The 17143-nt window shown below is 36.2% G+C and overlaps 1 long non-coding RNA gene across 1 annotated transcript; it reads left to right on the top strand.

The window, feature by feature from the left end:
• LOC110268086 lies at window positions 883–16833 on the top strand. The gene is made up of 3 exons (XR_002356142.1): window positions 883–893; window positions 12705–12708; window positions 16736–16833. It is a non-coding gene; the product is annotated as an uncharacterized LOC110268086 (long non-coding RNA).

Here is a 17143-nt window from a genome sequence, read left to right as displayed (position 1 = left end):
GTTTTGTGACTTGTTTTGTATTATTGGGTGATGATATTTATAGGTCAATGCTTATCTTTTGTGACACTTGCATTCTTTGTGCATTGACATGAACTCATATTGTCTTTCATGACCCGCTCTTTCCTATTTGAACTTGATGCTTCCGAGTGTTCTCTTCATGCCATTTATTTATGAATTTACTCTTGCATCAAGTGGTTGTTAATATGCCATTCGCTTATATTGCTTTCTCACTTACATGTTGTAGCTACCATGTAGTTGGGAACCCCACTTTTATTTGGCATTAGCCCCCCACCTATATTTTATTTGCTATGATATCTTTATTTTTGGGCTTAATCTTCCGTCTTTTCTCCCCTTTCAGGCCGGCCACCAAGAAGGAAAAGAAAAAGCTTCTAAATGGGGTGAACAACAAGTCTCACCGCACAATCTTTTGAAGGAGATCATCAGTTGTAGCCACCCTTGCTCATCTTTGCATGCACTGAGGATGGTGCAATCTTTAAGTGTGGGGAGATCGAGATCAACTTCCATGGGTAACTACTTCCTTTTCCAACACCAATTTTTAATCTTCTTTGTTAAAATAGTTGTTGCATTGCATAATAGATTGCATGTGTAGTTAGTTGCTTACATTTATGTACTACTTGGTTGAAGTGATGAATTCCTTTTCAAGAAACTATTTTTGGGCATTTCACTAATTTGAATTAAAATTTTTGTTGAACTTGCTTGAAGAAATTTATTTTTGGACCATGGTTTTAGAGCTCGAACACACGAGCCTAGTGAGCTTTTTGAACCTATTTGATTGGTTGCATCTTATCAACCAATGTTTTGTTTTGGTGTGTATTGGTCTCTCTAAAATTGTGATATTTGTCTTGTTTGATTCTATATTTCCATTGTTTGATGTATGCATACACTTATGTGATTGAGGCCTTTGTTTCACTATCGCTCACATACCCATATGGCCTTACCCTTTTATCACCCTTTGCAACCCAATGTTGAGCCTATGTTACCCCATTTGTTCTTTATTTTAGAACATCACTAACTCTAAGCGGAAAACAATAAATGTCTCTAATTTGAATCATTGGTTAGTTTAGACTAGTGAGAGTGTACACGAATTAAGTGTGGGGAATTTGGGTTTGGGGAATACTTGGTTTGGAAATTGGGTATTTTATATTCTTATATGAAAACGTGAAATAGTTTGGGCACTTGTTCATGCATCCAACACTTTAATCATATGCATTAACTCCTTGTGTGTGTCTATATATATATATATATATATATATATATATATATATATTTTCCCTACCATATATGCATATAAAAAAAAGAGAAAAAGAAATGAAAAAGAGAAAGCAATAAAAAGGGGACAAAATGTCCCAAAGTAAGTGGTGATACCAATGCATATGAGTTGTATTCAAATTTGGGATGCATGAATATGTGAAAAAGATAGTCAATAGGTAGTTAGGTTTTGCATTCTGATTGTATGGATTGTCTTAGGTTAGATGGGAAGTTAGGCTAATCAAGGATTCAGATTTTAGTCCACTTAACTAAATACATTCCTACCTTGGCCTTAACCAAATTACAACCCATGAATAGACCTCTTGATATGTGTATTCATGCATTACATTTTTGTTGATTGGTAGAAGAAGAGCAAGCCTTAGAAAGCAAGATTAGTACAGAATTGAGAAAATCGAACCTTAAACACTTGAGCGATTAGAGCGTATACACTTTCGGTGAGGGTTCGATGCTCGATTCTTTGTTCCCGGCTTTCACAAGCTTTCTTCTTGCAAGTTTATTTGTACTTCATTTTTGAGATTTAAATTAGTGAAATCCAGTTCATATTTGTTCTTGGAAGATTTACTTACTTTTAACCAAGTAGGTAGAAATATTTTGTATTTAGTTGCATTCATATAGATAGGTTGCAATTAATGAATCCTACCATCCCTCTTCACCCCTTTATAGCTTCTTTTGAGCTTAGCATGAGGACATGCTAATGTTTAAGTATGGAGAGATTTGATGAACCACTATTTTATGGTATATTTTGGATTGAATTGAGTGGAATTTGTCAACTACTCTGCCACTTATTCATGTAAATTGCATATTTTTTCCTTCCTAATTTTGTGCTATGATTGAAAACATGCTTTCTAGGCCTTAAAATTGCTAATTTTTAATCCTCTTTTATTACCATTCAATTCCGTGATATGTGTGTTAAGTGATTTCAGGGTTTATAGGACAGGAATGGCTTAGAGGATAGAAAGGGAGCATGCAAAAGTGAAAGGAACACAAAGAATTGAAGATTTGAGAAGTTGGTACCGATGCGTACACATGGATGACGCGTACGCGTTACCAAGCCATAGTCCAAATGACGCGTACGCGTGGCCAGGAGCGTCTGTCCATTGACGCGTACGCGTGACTGATGCGTACACGTGACCTTGTGCAGAGCCCACCGACACGTACACGTGACTGATGTGTATGCGTGACGAGCGTCACGTGCTGCAATAAAGTGAAAATGCTGGGGGCGATTTCTAGGCTGCTTTTGACCCAGTTTCAGGCCCAAAAATGAAGACAAGAGGCTAGGGATGGAGCTAAATCATTCATTGCACACACTTTAGGTTTTAGATGTAGAATTCTAGAGAGAGAGAGGCTCTCTCCTCCCTCTAGGTTTTAGGGTTTCTTCTTTCAATTTATTCTTAGATTTAGATTTAATTCTTGTTTTCATTTACATTTCCTTGCAACCTATTGTTCCTACACCTTTGTCCTTTAATTCTACTTGTTATTTCCTTCACTTTGTTGCCTTTATGTTATGCACTCTTGCTACTCTTGATCTTTATTAATGCAATTTATATTTTCATGTTATTAATGCTTTCTTTAATTTGTGTTATTGTTCTCTTACAATTGTTAGTCTTGGGTTTTACTATTTCTTGTTAGTTTTCCATGTTTTTATTTTGTGCCTTCCAAGTGTTTGATAAAATGTTTGGTCAGATTTTAAAATAGATTTTTGTGTTCTTGGCTTAGGTTGATAATTTGGAGACTCTTGAATTGTCAAAGACTCTTGTTGATTGGTAACTGAAGATTGCCGATTATCTTGAACTTCACTAAATCTAGTCTCTCACTATGAGTTGACTAGGACTTGTGAACTCAAGTTGATTGTATGCACTTGACTTTCCTTCATTGGTTAGAGGTTAACTAAGTAAATGCAATTTACATTTACCATCACAATTGACGACGATAATGAGGATAGGACTTCTAATTCTCTTTCCTTGCTAAGAGCTTTCTTAGTTATTAGTTTATTTTTTTGCCATTTTACTTTCTTGTTTCTTATTACAAAAACCCCAAAATATACCTCATAGCCAATAATAAACTACACTTCCTTGCAATTCCTTTGAGAGACGACCCGAGGTTTAAATACTTCGGTTAATTTTATTGGATTTGCTTAAGTGACAAACAAATTAAACGTTGATTGAGGTTTAATTGTCGGTTTAGATCTATACTTGCAACGTGATTTTATTGAGAAATTCTTTACCGACATTTTTCCTCCGTCAAGTTTTTGGTGCCGTTGCTGGGAAATTGCAAATGTGTGGCTTATTATTGGTTATTGTGAATATTGTGAATATGTTTGCCTTTTGTTTCTTTGTTAGTTGTTGCTAGTTTTAGGAGTTTATTTTCATTATTTCTTGTTAGTGTTTGTTTTTATTTTCGACACTTTAGCTACTAAAGGTTTCAACTCATATTAAAAGAGTAGAGGGTGTATCCATCAGAAAAAATTAAGACAAGCACGATTGAAGCAAGGGGTCAAAGGTCGAGAGTCTGCAGTCGCTCTTGTCAAACAACACATGCGCACGGTGGTGATAGTCGACCAGAAACCTCAAAGGGTGTCAAGTCAAACTAGAGTTCCTCCATCTAATGTATCAAACAACAAATGGGTTCAGAATAATGCCCCAAATTACTCTAGGAATTATAGTTTTAATGTTCCTATGAGCAGTTTTGGAAATTAGGCTGGAATCCGAAAAAGAGGAAAATCTAGACAAGGAGCAGGAAGAAGGGGAATGGTTAAGGAAGGTATCGACGCAATTTTTTAGAAAGAGCTCCCTTCATTCCATGAGCTGTGTCCCAGACACAAAATGTTATGCCAATACACTGGGACCATATCCAGAATTAACCAAAGAAAGTAAGTCACCTCAGAAACAGCAACAGAAAGGGGACAAGATATCCTCAAGTAAATACAAGGAGAATGAGGAGTCGAAAGAGATATCAGTTATTAAGTTGACTAGTTTCGAGGATGATCTAGATGTGATATTTAGTGAACTGGTTTTGGGTATATTGCCGACGTTTCTGTTCTCTCTTTTGATTTTCAGGGCAATCCTGAAGGGCCTTGGAATTGTCTAGAACGAGACTGTATTGATAAAATCCTAGGTGACGAATGCCGATTTGTCGAAAATGGCAAGATTAAAGAAGGGTTATTCGAAAGGGTTGATGAGATTACCAAAGGCCATCTTCGACCATTGCATATTAAGGCAAAAGTCAAAAGATTGATGATTAATCGCATTTTGGTCGATGAAGGAGAAGCAATTAATTTGATACCTGAAAGTATGCTCCTATTATTCCAGAAAATAGTCGAGGATCTAATTAAAACAAACTTGGTTGTCATTAGATTCAATGGTAACTCGACAATTGTCCAGGGAATGATCCCACTCAGGGTTAAAGTCGGAAGCGTCAAACGACCAACAGTGTTTATAATGATACCCACTAAGGCAACCTTTAATATGCTTTTAGGAAGAGATTGGATCTATGGTGTAGGAACAATTCCCTCGACTCTGCATCATAAATTTGTGCTGTGGGACGAGGATGAAAAGATCGAGGAAATTGAACCTGATGATAGCCCCTGCTATGTCGAACAAATGAATGTCAGCTTCAAAGAATATCATACCAGTGTTTGACCACTGGATATTGATATGAGCACCTTTGACCCTACTCTTATCAAAGGTTGTTATGTAGGGTCCATGGTATGAAATTGGTCCCTAAGGCCAAGGAAGACTTGACCATTATATCTACTTAAATGGATATATCGAGCCACTGGGCTCGACTCTCAGCCTATATGGATGAGAAGGAGTGCACAGGAGAACGTGCACTGGATTGTATATATGACTTCGACCCCTTAGGGTTTGAAAGGTCCAATTTAATTTCTAAAGATTTGCATAATAAAAAAGTTGAAGTACAAGATCCTCTCAATGAAATCGAGATTGATGGAAAAGGGCGAGTGACGATGTTAGTCAATGCCTAGACCCTGAATTCAAGAAAGACTTGATAGAGGTCTTAGAGAAATATCAAGATTGTTTTGCTTGGAAATATGAAGAGATGCTTGGTTTGCATAGATCTTTAGTCAAACATAAACTCCTTCTTGTTTAGAATGCTCGAACTATCAAGCAAGCTCCTAGATGTTTTGGTGTTTTGATACCTGGAGCCATTGGCACTTATGAGTGATTAGTTATGGCATTTTAGTTGAAAAATACTGAAGCTACTTACCAGAGAGCTATGAATTCGATCTTCGATGATTTTATTGGTAAGTTTATGAAAATTTACATTGATGATGTGGTAGTTAATTCAGAGTCAAAACAGGCTCATTTGTGTAATTTAGAGTTGGCATTTCAACGAATGAGATATTAGTGACTCAAAATAAACCCATTAAAATGTGCTTTTGGTGTTTCTGCAGAAAATATTTTGGGATTCATTGTACAAAAAAAGTAGTTATGAACACCAATAAATGGCAAGCTATTTTTTACTCATCTCCTCTTAGAAATAAGAAAGAACTACAACCTTTCATAGAAAAAGTAAATTTTCTCCGATGTTTCATTTCAAATTTATTTGGGAAAACAAAAGTATTTATCCCTTTATTGAAAATGAAGCAGGGAGAAGAATTCAAATGGGAAGAGGAGCATCAAAAGGCTTTCAACCAAATAAAGAAATATTTAACTTCACCAGCAATCTTAATACCAGTCAAACAAGGTTGGCCACTGAAATTATACATTGCTGCATCAGATACAACTTTAAGAGCATGCTAGCCCAAGAAGATGAGGATGAAAACAAGAAAGTAGTTTACTATCTGAGTCGAATGTTGACTGAGTTGCATGACACCCATCCCTAAAAAAAAGTTCATGTCATGCGTACGCATGCCTTCTGCGTACGCATGACCCTCTGTCTCACATACTTTTCTTTTCTTCTCTCCATTTCTTCTCTTCTCTTCTCTTCTCTTCTCTTCTCTTCTTTTCTTTTTCCATCTTCTCTTCTCTTCTTTCCCTCTTTCAACCACCATCCACCATCATCTCCTGTAGTTAGTTAGTTAGTTAGTTAATTAGTTTAATTTTCTGTTTTAATGGATTAGGTTGTTAGTATAGATTAGATTTTAGTGAAAAGTATTGGATTATTAATCTCTATTTCTTGCTGCTAAATTATTCATTATTGGATTGTGATTGAGATTATAATTTTTTTGCTTGGTATTGAATTTTGAATGTTGAATATTTGTGCATACCAAGTACTTATGATATTGCCTTCAAGAATGATTTTGGATTTCTAAATTGCATGTTGTAGCTAGCCACCATATAATTTGAATTCACTATCTATTATTAGCCAATTACTTCTATCGATGTATTTCTTGTTAGGTGATGCTTGTTTATGATTGATTTTTATTTACATCACCTAGTTGATGCATTGAGATTGTGAAATTGTGAAATTGGATCGTAAGCTTACCTAGTGACATCTTTTTTAGCTTTCTAAGCTCTGTGGACCATGCTTGCTATGTGATTGATCTCATCATATATCTCTCTTTTCCTAAGTTGCATAGCAACCATATTTCCCACTTTATGTCAATTAGGTATTGCGAACAAAAATTCAATGTGCGTCATTGATTGATGTGTGAGTTCCATATTTTATTTGATCCATTAAATTCTCTTATAGATCAACCAATGTCCATTCATTATCCATTTAACAATTGCTAGATTTTTGCTTGAGTGCTTTCATGCTTCTTTATTACTTGTTTGTTTATCTTAACCTACAAGTTTCCTTTAAAGTATCTCAAGCATACTAGAATGAGTGAAGTACATGTTTCTTTTGTGTAATTGTGACATAGCTTTCAATGCTAGTGTGTGTGTTCTAAACTGCACACAATTTAGAATTCACGCACTATTTTTCTTAATGTCATAAACTGATTAACTCACTTCATTTTAGTGATTATTACCTTATTTCAACATCATATACTTCCTTGTTTTCAAATTCACTCATCTTACTATAGTCCATTTTATATTCTTCAGGATGAGTCACTATAAGCAAAAAGGGAAGCAAAAGAAAAGAACATGCAGCAGCCGGTTGATCCACCAGCTGAAGGTGCCAATCCGTGTAGTCATTGTACCCCTTGCTCATCTTTGAATGCATGGAGGATTGTGCAAACCTTTAACTGTGGGGAGGTCGTCCAAGCAATCAGCCAATCTTAGGTAAAAAATTCTAATCTCAAATACTTTCACATTTTATTTTTTCTACTACGTCTTTTAGAATTTTTAGTTGCATTTTCTTAGTTTGCATATATATAATAAGCTTAGTCAAAATAATGAAAATTCCAAGACCATTTCTTTATAGGGCATTCTAGAATTGATTTGAGTTAAAAATATTTTTATTAAACTTGCTTGAATTATGATTGTGGAACATAGTTTTTGAGCTAGAACACACAACCTTATGAGTTTTGAGCCTAATTGTGTGGTTGCGTCTAGGGGTGTTCATGGATCGGCTTCAATCTGCATATCCGCAGTGTTTATCCGAATTCAACCCAAAAATTGCGGATATGGATCTGATCCGCAAGGCTATCAGATCGGATCAGATCAAATCCACACATTAATCAGATCAAATTGCGGATTTGTGTAGGTATTCGCATATCCACAAAAATAAAGAAATAAATAAGTAAATATTCTTTTTATGTTTTATTTCGAGTAATAATTATCATATATGTTGTATTATTTTAATTTATTATTTAAGAAAAGTATGTTTAATATTATTTTAAGAGTAAACATATTTAAAAGAATAGAAAAAATAAATTTTATTGATATTTTTTAATAAAAATAAGTTTTAAAAAATAGTTTTGTATTTTGCGGATATATCCGATATCCGATCCAATCCGATCTGTAAATGTGTGGATCGGATAGGATCGGATCCAAGCTTAAAATATGCGGATATTGGATCCGATCCGATCCGATGATTTTAATGCGGATCGGATAAAAATTTTGGCCATATCCAATCCAATCCGATCCGTGTTCACTTGCATCATATAACCATTATTTTCCTTCTTGTGTCTTATTCTCTCTCTATGATTGCAACCTTTGGTTTGTTTGATTCTTTATGTCCATTATTTGATGTATATTTGCATTTATATGATTGAAGCCTTCATTTCAATTAGCTCACTTACCCAAATGGCCTTATCCTTTTATCCACCATTGTTAGCTAATTTTGAGCCTATTTTAATTCCCTTTTGTTCTCAATTTTAGCACATCACTACCATTGATAATTTTATGCATGCATTGAATAATTGTTGATTATTATATGAAGAATGATAAACCACTATTTTATGGTTTATCTTGTGCTCAATTGAGTGGTTTTTATCAATTCTTTGCTCACTTATTCATATAATTTGCATGGTTTTACAATTCCTTCCTAATTCTGTGATATAGTTGAAAACATGTTTCCTGGGCCTTTAAACTGTTAATTTTAATTATCCTTTATTATCATTCGATGCTGTGATCTGTGTGTTAAGTGTTTTCAGGCTTTATAGGGCAGGAATGGCTTAGAGGATGGAAAGAAAACATGCAAAAGTGGAAGGAACGCGAAAAATGAAGTTTTGAGAAGCTGGTAGCGACGCGCCCGCATGGACGATGCGTACGCAAAAATTTAGCCCCCTTCAATCTGAACAGCAAGTTGCGCCAAAATGACGCTAGAATCATGCGTTTAGCACATTTTTGGTCGACGCGTACGTGTGCCTCAAGCGTACGCGTCATCTTTATTTCTCCCGTTTCACGCGTTCGCGTCTACAACGCTTACGCGTCGATGCACTTTTCTCGCATCCACGCCTAAGCGTGATCTACGCGTACGCGTGGATTTAAATTTTAATAACCCCTTGACGCGAGAACCCTTGCCCCCGTCGCGTGCCTTTTCTCCTCTCTTCTCCAACGTCCCTTCTCTCTCCCCTCCTTTCTTCTTCTCTTCTTCTCCTTAACCCCCCATTCACCACCCCCCTGCCTTCACGCAACGCCGCGGCGAACCCGACCGCTGCCAATACCGCCGCCGTCTTTGAGTGGTAACCCCCTTCCCACTTCCTTTCCCAATCCTATTACTGCACCCCACCAGGTTTCCTTGTTTCCACCCCTGCATTTCATTTTCATCACTCTGTTCAATTAAGTTAGTTTGCTTCTTTAAATTCTGTTAAAAATTAGAATAGTTAGAAATGAATGGTTCTTAGTAAATTTTAGGTGGTTAGGTAGCTAGGATGTGGTTAGTGGATTTAGGTCTGATAACTGCTCCATTCTTGCTGACTGAAATGGTTAATTCATCTCTGTTTGTGCTCATGCTCTGCCTTGTGCTGAATTGTTACTGATGCTATGTGCATATTTCATTGTTTGCTTTTGTGCTAAACTGGTCTCTTGTTGTTGCTGAGTATTATCTGAATTTGCTGAGCTCCTATCGAGTCAATTTGGTTCCTTGATATTGGATTCTTGATGTATGATTTTAATGGAATTCAAATCTGAGTTGTTATTGCTGTTGAAATCTTGTTGCGATTTGCTCTTCATTGTTGATTCAGTGAGCTTAATTCCTTGCATTTATATCCCTTATTATTGCTTGCTTGCTGAATTTGATGAGGCAAGGCTGATTGCATATAACTGCCTATTGCTCTTTTGGATTGGCTCAATTGCTAGATTCTTATGAATTTACATATGGTTTTCGTGTTTTTAATAGTTAATGAATTCATAGGAAGTCCAAACTGATTAACTGAATTTTGGACTAGCCTGCTGCTTTCTTCTGCTTTATGATGTCTGAGTCACATGATTTACCTTGTTCTTCCTGCTATTGCCATATATTGAAATTCATGTGCTGATTGAAATTGATGGCTTCTTGGATGCTGCATGTTGCTACTTTTCTGAAATTTCCTCTGATTCATTAAGTGCTCCATTTCAACTTCCATTCCAATTCCACACTTGTGTCTTTAAAATCACCCGTGCTTGATTATTGATTACCTCAGTGTTCTTCTGCTGTTTTGGTTGATAATCTTCCTTGAGTTTATATTGATTGAAATTTCTGCTCAATGGCATTTTACTTGCTAGTTTTGCACAACTTGTTCTGAGATTCGTATAAGCTGCTGATTCTGTTTGAAATTGCTACTGCTTGCATTGTTGATTCTGCTATTTGATTTCCCGGGAACATTCCTTTTACTGCCGGAATGCTACCCAATTTTTTTGAAAACTATTTTACTAAACTTCCACTCTTGAATTGACTTTGGTACTTTTGCATTGTGCTTTATTTGGTTTAACCCAAAGCCAATTCATGAGGTGATGGGTTAGCATTCCCATTCATTTTTTGGTTCCCTTTCTATTACAATCCATTATTGATGATTTTGATCCTTTTCATGCTTCTCTCATTTACATGTTTTATCATCAATAACATGCATTTAATGCTTGACTGTGAGCTTGCTTGTTCTAAAACCTTTTGAACTTCTTTTGATTAAGAACAACATTTCCATACTGCTAACTTCTTCACACTTTTCTAACTCTTAATTTAATTGACTTTCTAACTGTTCTTTTAAGTTTAAACTAACTCTTTTAACCCCTTTTTAAGGCATGATAACTGTTGTTACTTCACAAACAAGCTTTTCACTATTATTGCAGGAATTCTTGGTTTTCGTTTTGATTGTTGTTTGCATTCTGTTTTCTTGCTTTCCAAGAGTTCATTTCTTTGAGTCAACTCACAAGTGTGTCTCAATCTCCTTTTGTTTTTGGCTTCCTGTCTGCTTGCTTCTTACCTGCTTTTCTTTCCTCTGCTTTAATTGTTAATCTGTATCCTGGGATTTTTGTTTTTCAGGATGTCTGATCTGAAAGGGAAAGGCAAGGCTAAGGCCAGCACGGGTAAGAGGAAAAGAGGGCAGTCATCTGTCGCTCTGTCAGATATTCTAGGGGATGAATCCTGGCGTGAGAAGAACTTCACTCCACAGGAAAAAGAGGATCAACTAATGCCTGCTTCTGACCCAGTTAAGTTTGTAAACCTCTACTGTGAACTAATATTTTCGGTCTTTGCGGAAAAGAGGCACCTCTATTTGGAAAAGACTCTCAGAATACCAACTGAATTACAGAAGTACACTGCAGAGAAAATTAAACAGAGAGGTTAGTTCTTTCTAGAGAGGAATCTGATAGAGGTGAACGCATCTTAGGTCAGTGAATTCTACTGCAACTATTACAAAACGACCCTGGATGCAGTACAGCTAAGAAGAAAATAGGTCTTGGTTACTGAGGAGGCCATAGAAGATATCCTCCATTTCCAGCCTAAATCAGACAAGCCAGATAGTTATCAGAAGGCTGAGGAGTCCATTAGGTTTATGAGCTTTGACTGGGATGCTGTGAGGCGCACCATAGCCATTGATCCTGCTATTCCCTGGGCTATGGGTAAGTCGACGGTAACTCCAAAGGGCATCAAGATTATCTATCTTAATGATGAGGCTTGGCTATGGCAACAAATACTGAGTAACTATGTTATGCCGAGCACTCACGAGTTAGAGGTGCCGGCTGCTATGATCATTCTCATCTGGTGCGTTATGGAAGGCAAGGACCTGTACCTTCCACGGTTCATCAGGAAGTACATGGCTAGGGTTCATGTCAGAGGCACTATGCCATTTCCCTATCTGATTACCTAGATGGCCCGCCGAGCTGAGGTACCTTGGGAACTTGAGGAAGAAAAGCCACCGGTTGTCGAATACAAAAAGATTATTCCACATGGCAAGCGGTTCGAAGCTCTAGACCACAGGCCACCTTCTCTTACTGCCTCTACTGACGCGGCCACATCCTCCACAGCACCTTCAGCGCCTGCCGCACCACCCACATCTATAGCACCATCCCCCACCTCCCAGCCAGTCTACCACCTAGTGCACCGCCTCTTTGAGCGCATCGATCAGATGGAGCGCTGCACTCAGCGGTGTATTGAGCAGTCTGAGCGTCGCAACAAGCGACGCTTTGAGCATCTGAAGCTGATGATGAAGACTGGGCATACTGATATCCCCTCCGAGCCTGACACACCATCGGAGCACTGACGAACGGATTCTTGCCAGTAAAGAATTTAATAAAAATAATCACGTTGTAAGTATAGTTTCTAAACTAACAGAAAATCCTTTCATACAAAAACTTTGGTTGTCACTTAAGCAAACCCAATAAAATTTATAACCGAAGTATTTAAACCTTGGGTCGTCTTCTCAAGGAATTGCAGGGAGGTGTGTTTATTATTGGTTATGAAATTGTATATTTTTTGTTTTGGGTTTTTGAAATAGAGAACAAGTAATTTAAATGGCAAGGAAAATAAATTAATAATTAAGAGAATCTCTTGGAAAGGTATGAAAACTGGAAATCCTATCCTAATTATCCTTATCAGGTGTGATGAGAATTGGCTTTTGCTCCCACTTAGTTAACCCTTACTAAATAAAGGAAAGTCAAGTGGACTAGTTAATTTGATCCTCAAGTCCTAGTCAACTCCTGTGGAAAGACTAGCTTTAGAACGATCCAAATCAATCAGCAATTCCCAAATCTCAATCAACTGCTGAGTTTGACAACTCAAGTGTTACCAATTACTTAACCAAAGCCAAAAGGAGAAAATAAATCTAAATTAAAATGAAAGAATCATAAATAGAGTAAAACAATCATTAATCTGAAATACCTCAAATTGCATTAAATAGAATATTCAAATCTTAACATGAAGAGTTCGTAAGCCAATTTGGAAAGATAAATAACAATTAAAGTAATAGAATAAATAAAAGTAGAAACTAAATTAAAGGAACATTGAACCTGGTATGAAGAGAAGTAGCCTAATCATAATAGAAATCCTCAATCATAAATCCTAAGAGAGAGGAGAGAACATCTCTCTCTCTAAAACTACATCTAAAACCTAAAATTATGTATTATGAATGTTATATCTATCCGTTGTTCTAATTCCCCCATTCTCTAGCTTATATTCTGTGTTTCTGGCTTGGATTTGGACCGAAAAAAGGTCCAAAAATTACTGGGGGCGACTTATGCAATTTTCTGCATGTGACGTTCGTCACGCGTGCGCGTGGGTCACGCTTTCGCGTGGTTTGGAGTTTTTCCTTGTCACGCGTACGCGTCAGTCACACGTTCACGTCATTTGTGTTCTGCTCTAGACACGTGTCTACGTCGTCCACGCTTATGCATCGCTGCCATTTCGTGTTAGACACGCGTCCGCGTCGTTCACGCGTGCGCGTCGCTGCCTTTTCTTCAAAACTCTATTTTTGTGCTTTCCTTCCATTTTTGTATGTTTCCTTTCTGTCCTCTAAGCCATTCCTACCATATAAAGTCTGAAATCACTTAACACACAGATCACGGCATCGAATGGTAATAAAGGATAATTAAATTTAATATTTTCAAGGCATAGGAAACATGTTTTCACATATATCATAAAATAAAACCATGCAATTTACATGAATAAGTTGGTGAAGAATTGATAAAAACACTTAATTGAGCACAAGATGAATCATAAAATATGGGTTTATCAAGCACTCTGAGGAGGCGGAGGAGGATGAGCAGGATGAGGAGGCACAGGTGGCAGACCAACAGCAGGCACAGTACAAGGAGCCTCAGCTTGAGCAACCTGCAGAGCCTCAGGCCCTACACAGCCAGAGCCCACAGAGCCAGCAGCAGCACACCATTCAGGAGGCGATGATCCCTCACGCCCGGCTTGACTGAGCATCGAGGACGATGCTGTGATATAAGTGTGGGGAGGTCGCCATCTCTGGCGAATTCTATTCTTGATGAACTATTTTAGACCTTTTATCCTATTTTTTCTTTATTTTGTATTTTTGCTTTATCTTATTTTATTTTATCTTATTTTCCTTTCAGTACTTGCACATTTTCTTTTATTGTACTTCTGTTTATTTTTACTTTGTTACATTTTGCACTTTGGGCTGTATATATCTTAGATATTTAGCTTGAATTGCACTTTTAGTCTATTAGTTGTGATATGAAAAATGTGGATTATTGAGCTTAGTTTACCCTTTTAGCATATGAGAAATTTATTTGATTGAAAATAGGGAGTAAACTAAAAACTTTTAGTTTTCATAATCACAACATTTCATTTAGTATATATATAATAAATGTTAGTCAATTTGATGAAATTTTCAAGGAATATATTTATGTTTAGAAAAGGCATTTAAGATTCACATTGAATTGAGTTAAAACACTTCTGGTAACTTGCATGATATATATAATTGGAATATGGTTTTTGAGCCAAAGAATACACAACCCGTGAGTTTTTGAGCTTAATTGCATGGTTACATTATTTAACCATAATATTTTATTCCTATGTGTTTTCTTCACTATGATTGCAGACTTTACTTTGTTCCATTCTATATGTCCACTGTTTAGTGTATTTACATGCTGACATATGATTGAGGCCATCATTTGTCATTAGCTCACTCATCCTAAATAGCCTATCCTTTCAATCACCTTTGTTAGCCACTTTGAGCCTTTTAATCCTCTTTTGTTCTATATTTTATCACATCACTAGCCTTAAGCGGAAAAATAAATTAATTACCCCAAATTGAATCTTTGGTTTGCTTAAGGTAGAGATTGTGTATCAATTAACTGTGGGGAACCGTGGGAACTTGGGTTGATAAGAAAGTGTTGAATTGACAAGATATTGAGAATTTGGGTGCATACTCATGTGAGACCAGAAAAAAAATTAAAAACTCATGTGTATTGATATGTTATGTTTATTTTTATGTTAAAAAAAATAATAATAAAAAAATAAAAAAAATTTACAATATAAGTAACTAAATAAATAAGGGGACAAAATTACCCCTGTGTTAAGTTTAATAAAAGATCAATGCATATGTGATAAAATTAAAGAAAATTTGGTACATGAGTATGTGATGCAAAAGTGGGAATTATGGGTAGCTAGGCATGAATTTAGAGTTACATAGAGTGTGTGTATGTTAGGTGAGGACTTAGGCTAGTCAAAGATTCAATTTATAGCTCACTTGGCCATACATATATCCTCACCCTTACCTTAGCCCCATTACAACCTTGAAAAGACCTCATGATGTTTACATTTGTACATTAGATATTTATTGATTGGTTAGATGAAGAACAAAGTTTTAGAAAGCATGACTAGAGAAGAGTTGAGTTGGTTTAACCCCAAACACTGAGTGATCAGAATGCATATACAATTCCAGTGAGGGTTCAATGGCTCATCTCCATATGTCCATGTTTGATCATTGTTTGTCTTACAAGTTTGTGAACTCTTTTGGTTGACTCAACTCAATTGTGAATGTGTTTTGATATGAATTAGTCCTTGGTTGTGCATATATGATTTCTTGAACATTTAACTCAATTTGACCACATGTATGCTTATATAGATAAATAGTAATTAGAATTGCATGATGCATGTAGGTAGCTTGCATTTAGATAGATTGCATTGCATAAGTTCCACCATTCTGCCTTTACTCTTTTATAGTTTCTCTTGAGCTTAGCATGAGGACATGCTAATGTTTAAGTGTGGGGAGATTGATAAACCACTATTTTATGGTTTATCTTGTGCTCAATTGAGTGATTTTTATCAATTCTTTGCTCACTTATTCATATAATTTGCATGGTTTTACAATTCCTTCCTAATTCTGTGATATAGTTGAAAACATGTTTCTTGGGCCTTTAAACTGTCAATTTTAATTATTCTTTATTACCATTCGATGCCGTGATTTGTGTATTAAGTGTTTTCAGGCTTTATAGGGCAGGAATGGCTTAGAGGATGGAAAGGAAACATGTAAAAGTGGAAGGAACGCGAAAAATAAAGTTTTGAGAAGCTGGCAGCGACGCGCACGCATGGGCTTTATATGTTTTTATGTTATTGCCTTTCAAGTGTTTGATAAAATTCTTGGGAGGGTTTTAAATTAGCTTTTTATGATTCTTGGCTTTGGTTGAGTAATTGGAGACTCTTGAGTTATCAAACTCCTTTGTTGATTGATAATTGAACGTTGCTGGTTGACTTGGATCCCTCTAAAGCTAGTCTTTCCTTAGGAGTTGACTAGGACTTGAGGAATCAAATTGATTAGTCCACTTGACTTTCCTTTATTCGGTAAGGGTTAACTAAGTGGGAGCAATGAACAATTCTCATCACAATTGATTAGGATAACTAGGATAGGACATCTAGTTCTCATACCTTGCTAAGAGCTTTTCTAGTTATTAGTTTATTTTCTTATCATTTACATTCCTTGTTCAACTTTTCAAAAACCCAAAAAGATACTTTTTCATAACCAATAATAACTACACCTCCCTGCAATTCCTTGAGAGACGACCCAATGTTTAAATACTTCGGTTTAATTTTATTGAGTTTGCTTTAGTGACAAACCAAAACTTTGTATGAAAGGATTCTTTATTGCTTTAGAAACTATACTAGCAACGAGATCTCATTTGTGAATTCTTTATTGGAAAAAATCCGTTCGTCAAAGAACAAATCTTAAAAAGCATGATTAGAGGAGAAGTGAGTGAATCAACCTTAAACGCTTGAGTGACTAGAGCGTATACACATCTGATGAGGGGTTCGATTGCTCAATTATATGCTTTCACCTATGATTATTTCTCATCTTGCAAGTTTGTAAATTCCTTTCAATAATTCTAATCAATTGTTGGATTTGACTTGGGTGTGATTGCTTTAGCCCTTATGTTTATATATGTATTCTTGAAAATTGATTTATTTTGACCAAGTAATTGCATGCATTTACATAGATATAGATAGTTTGTATCGAATAAATGTTGACATCCCTTTCTTGTTTCTTTCTTGGGTTTAGCATGCGGACATGCTATTGTTTAAGTGTGGGGAGGTTGATAAACCACAATTTTAGGGTTTATCTTTTATT

The sequence above is a fragment of the Arachis ipaensis genome, chromosome B10 (genome assembly GCF_000816755.2).
Source record: "Arachis ipaensis cultivar K30076 chromosome B10, Araip1.1, whole genome shotgun sequence".
In the NCBI taxonomy this organism is placed as follows: Eukaryota; Viridiplantae; Streptophyta; class Magnoliopsida; order Fabales; family Fabaceae; genus Arachis; species Arachis ipaensis.
Note: the sequence above shows the minus strand (reverse complement) of the source record. Positions and strands in the feature narration are given on the sequence as shown.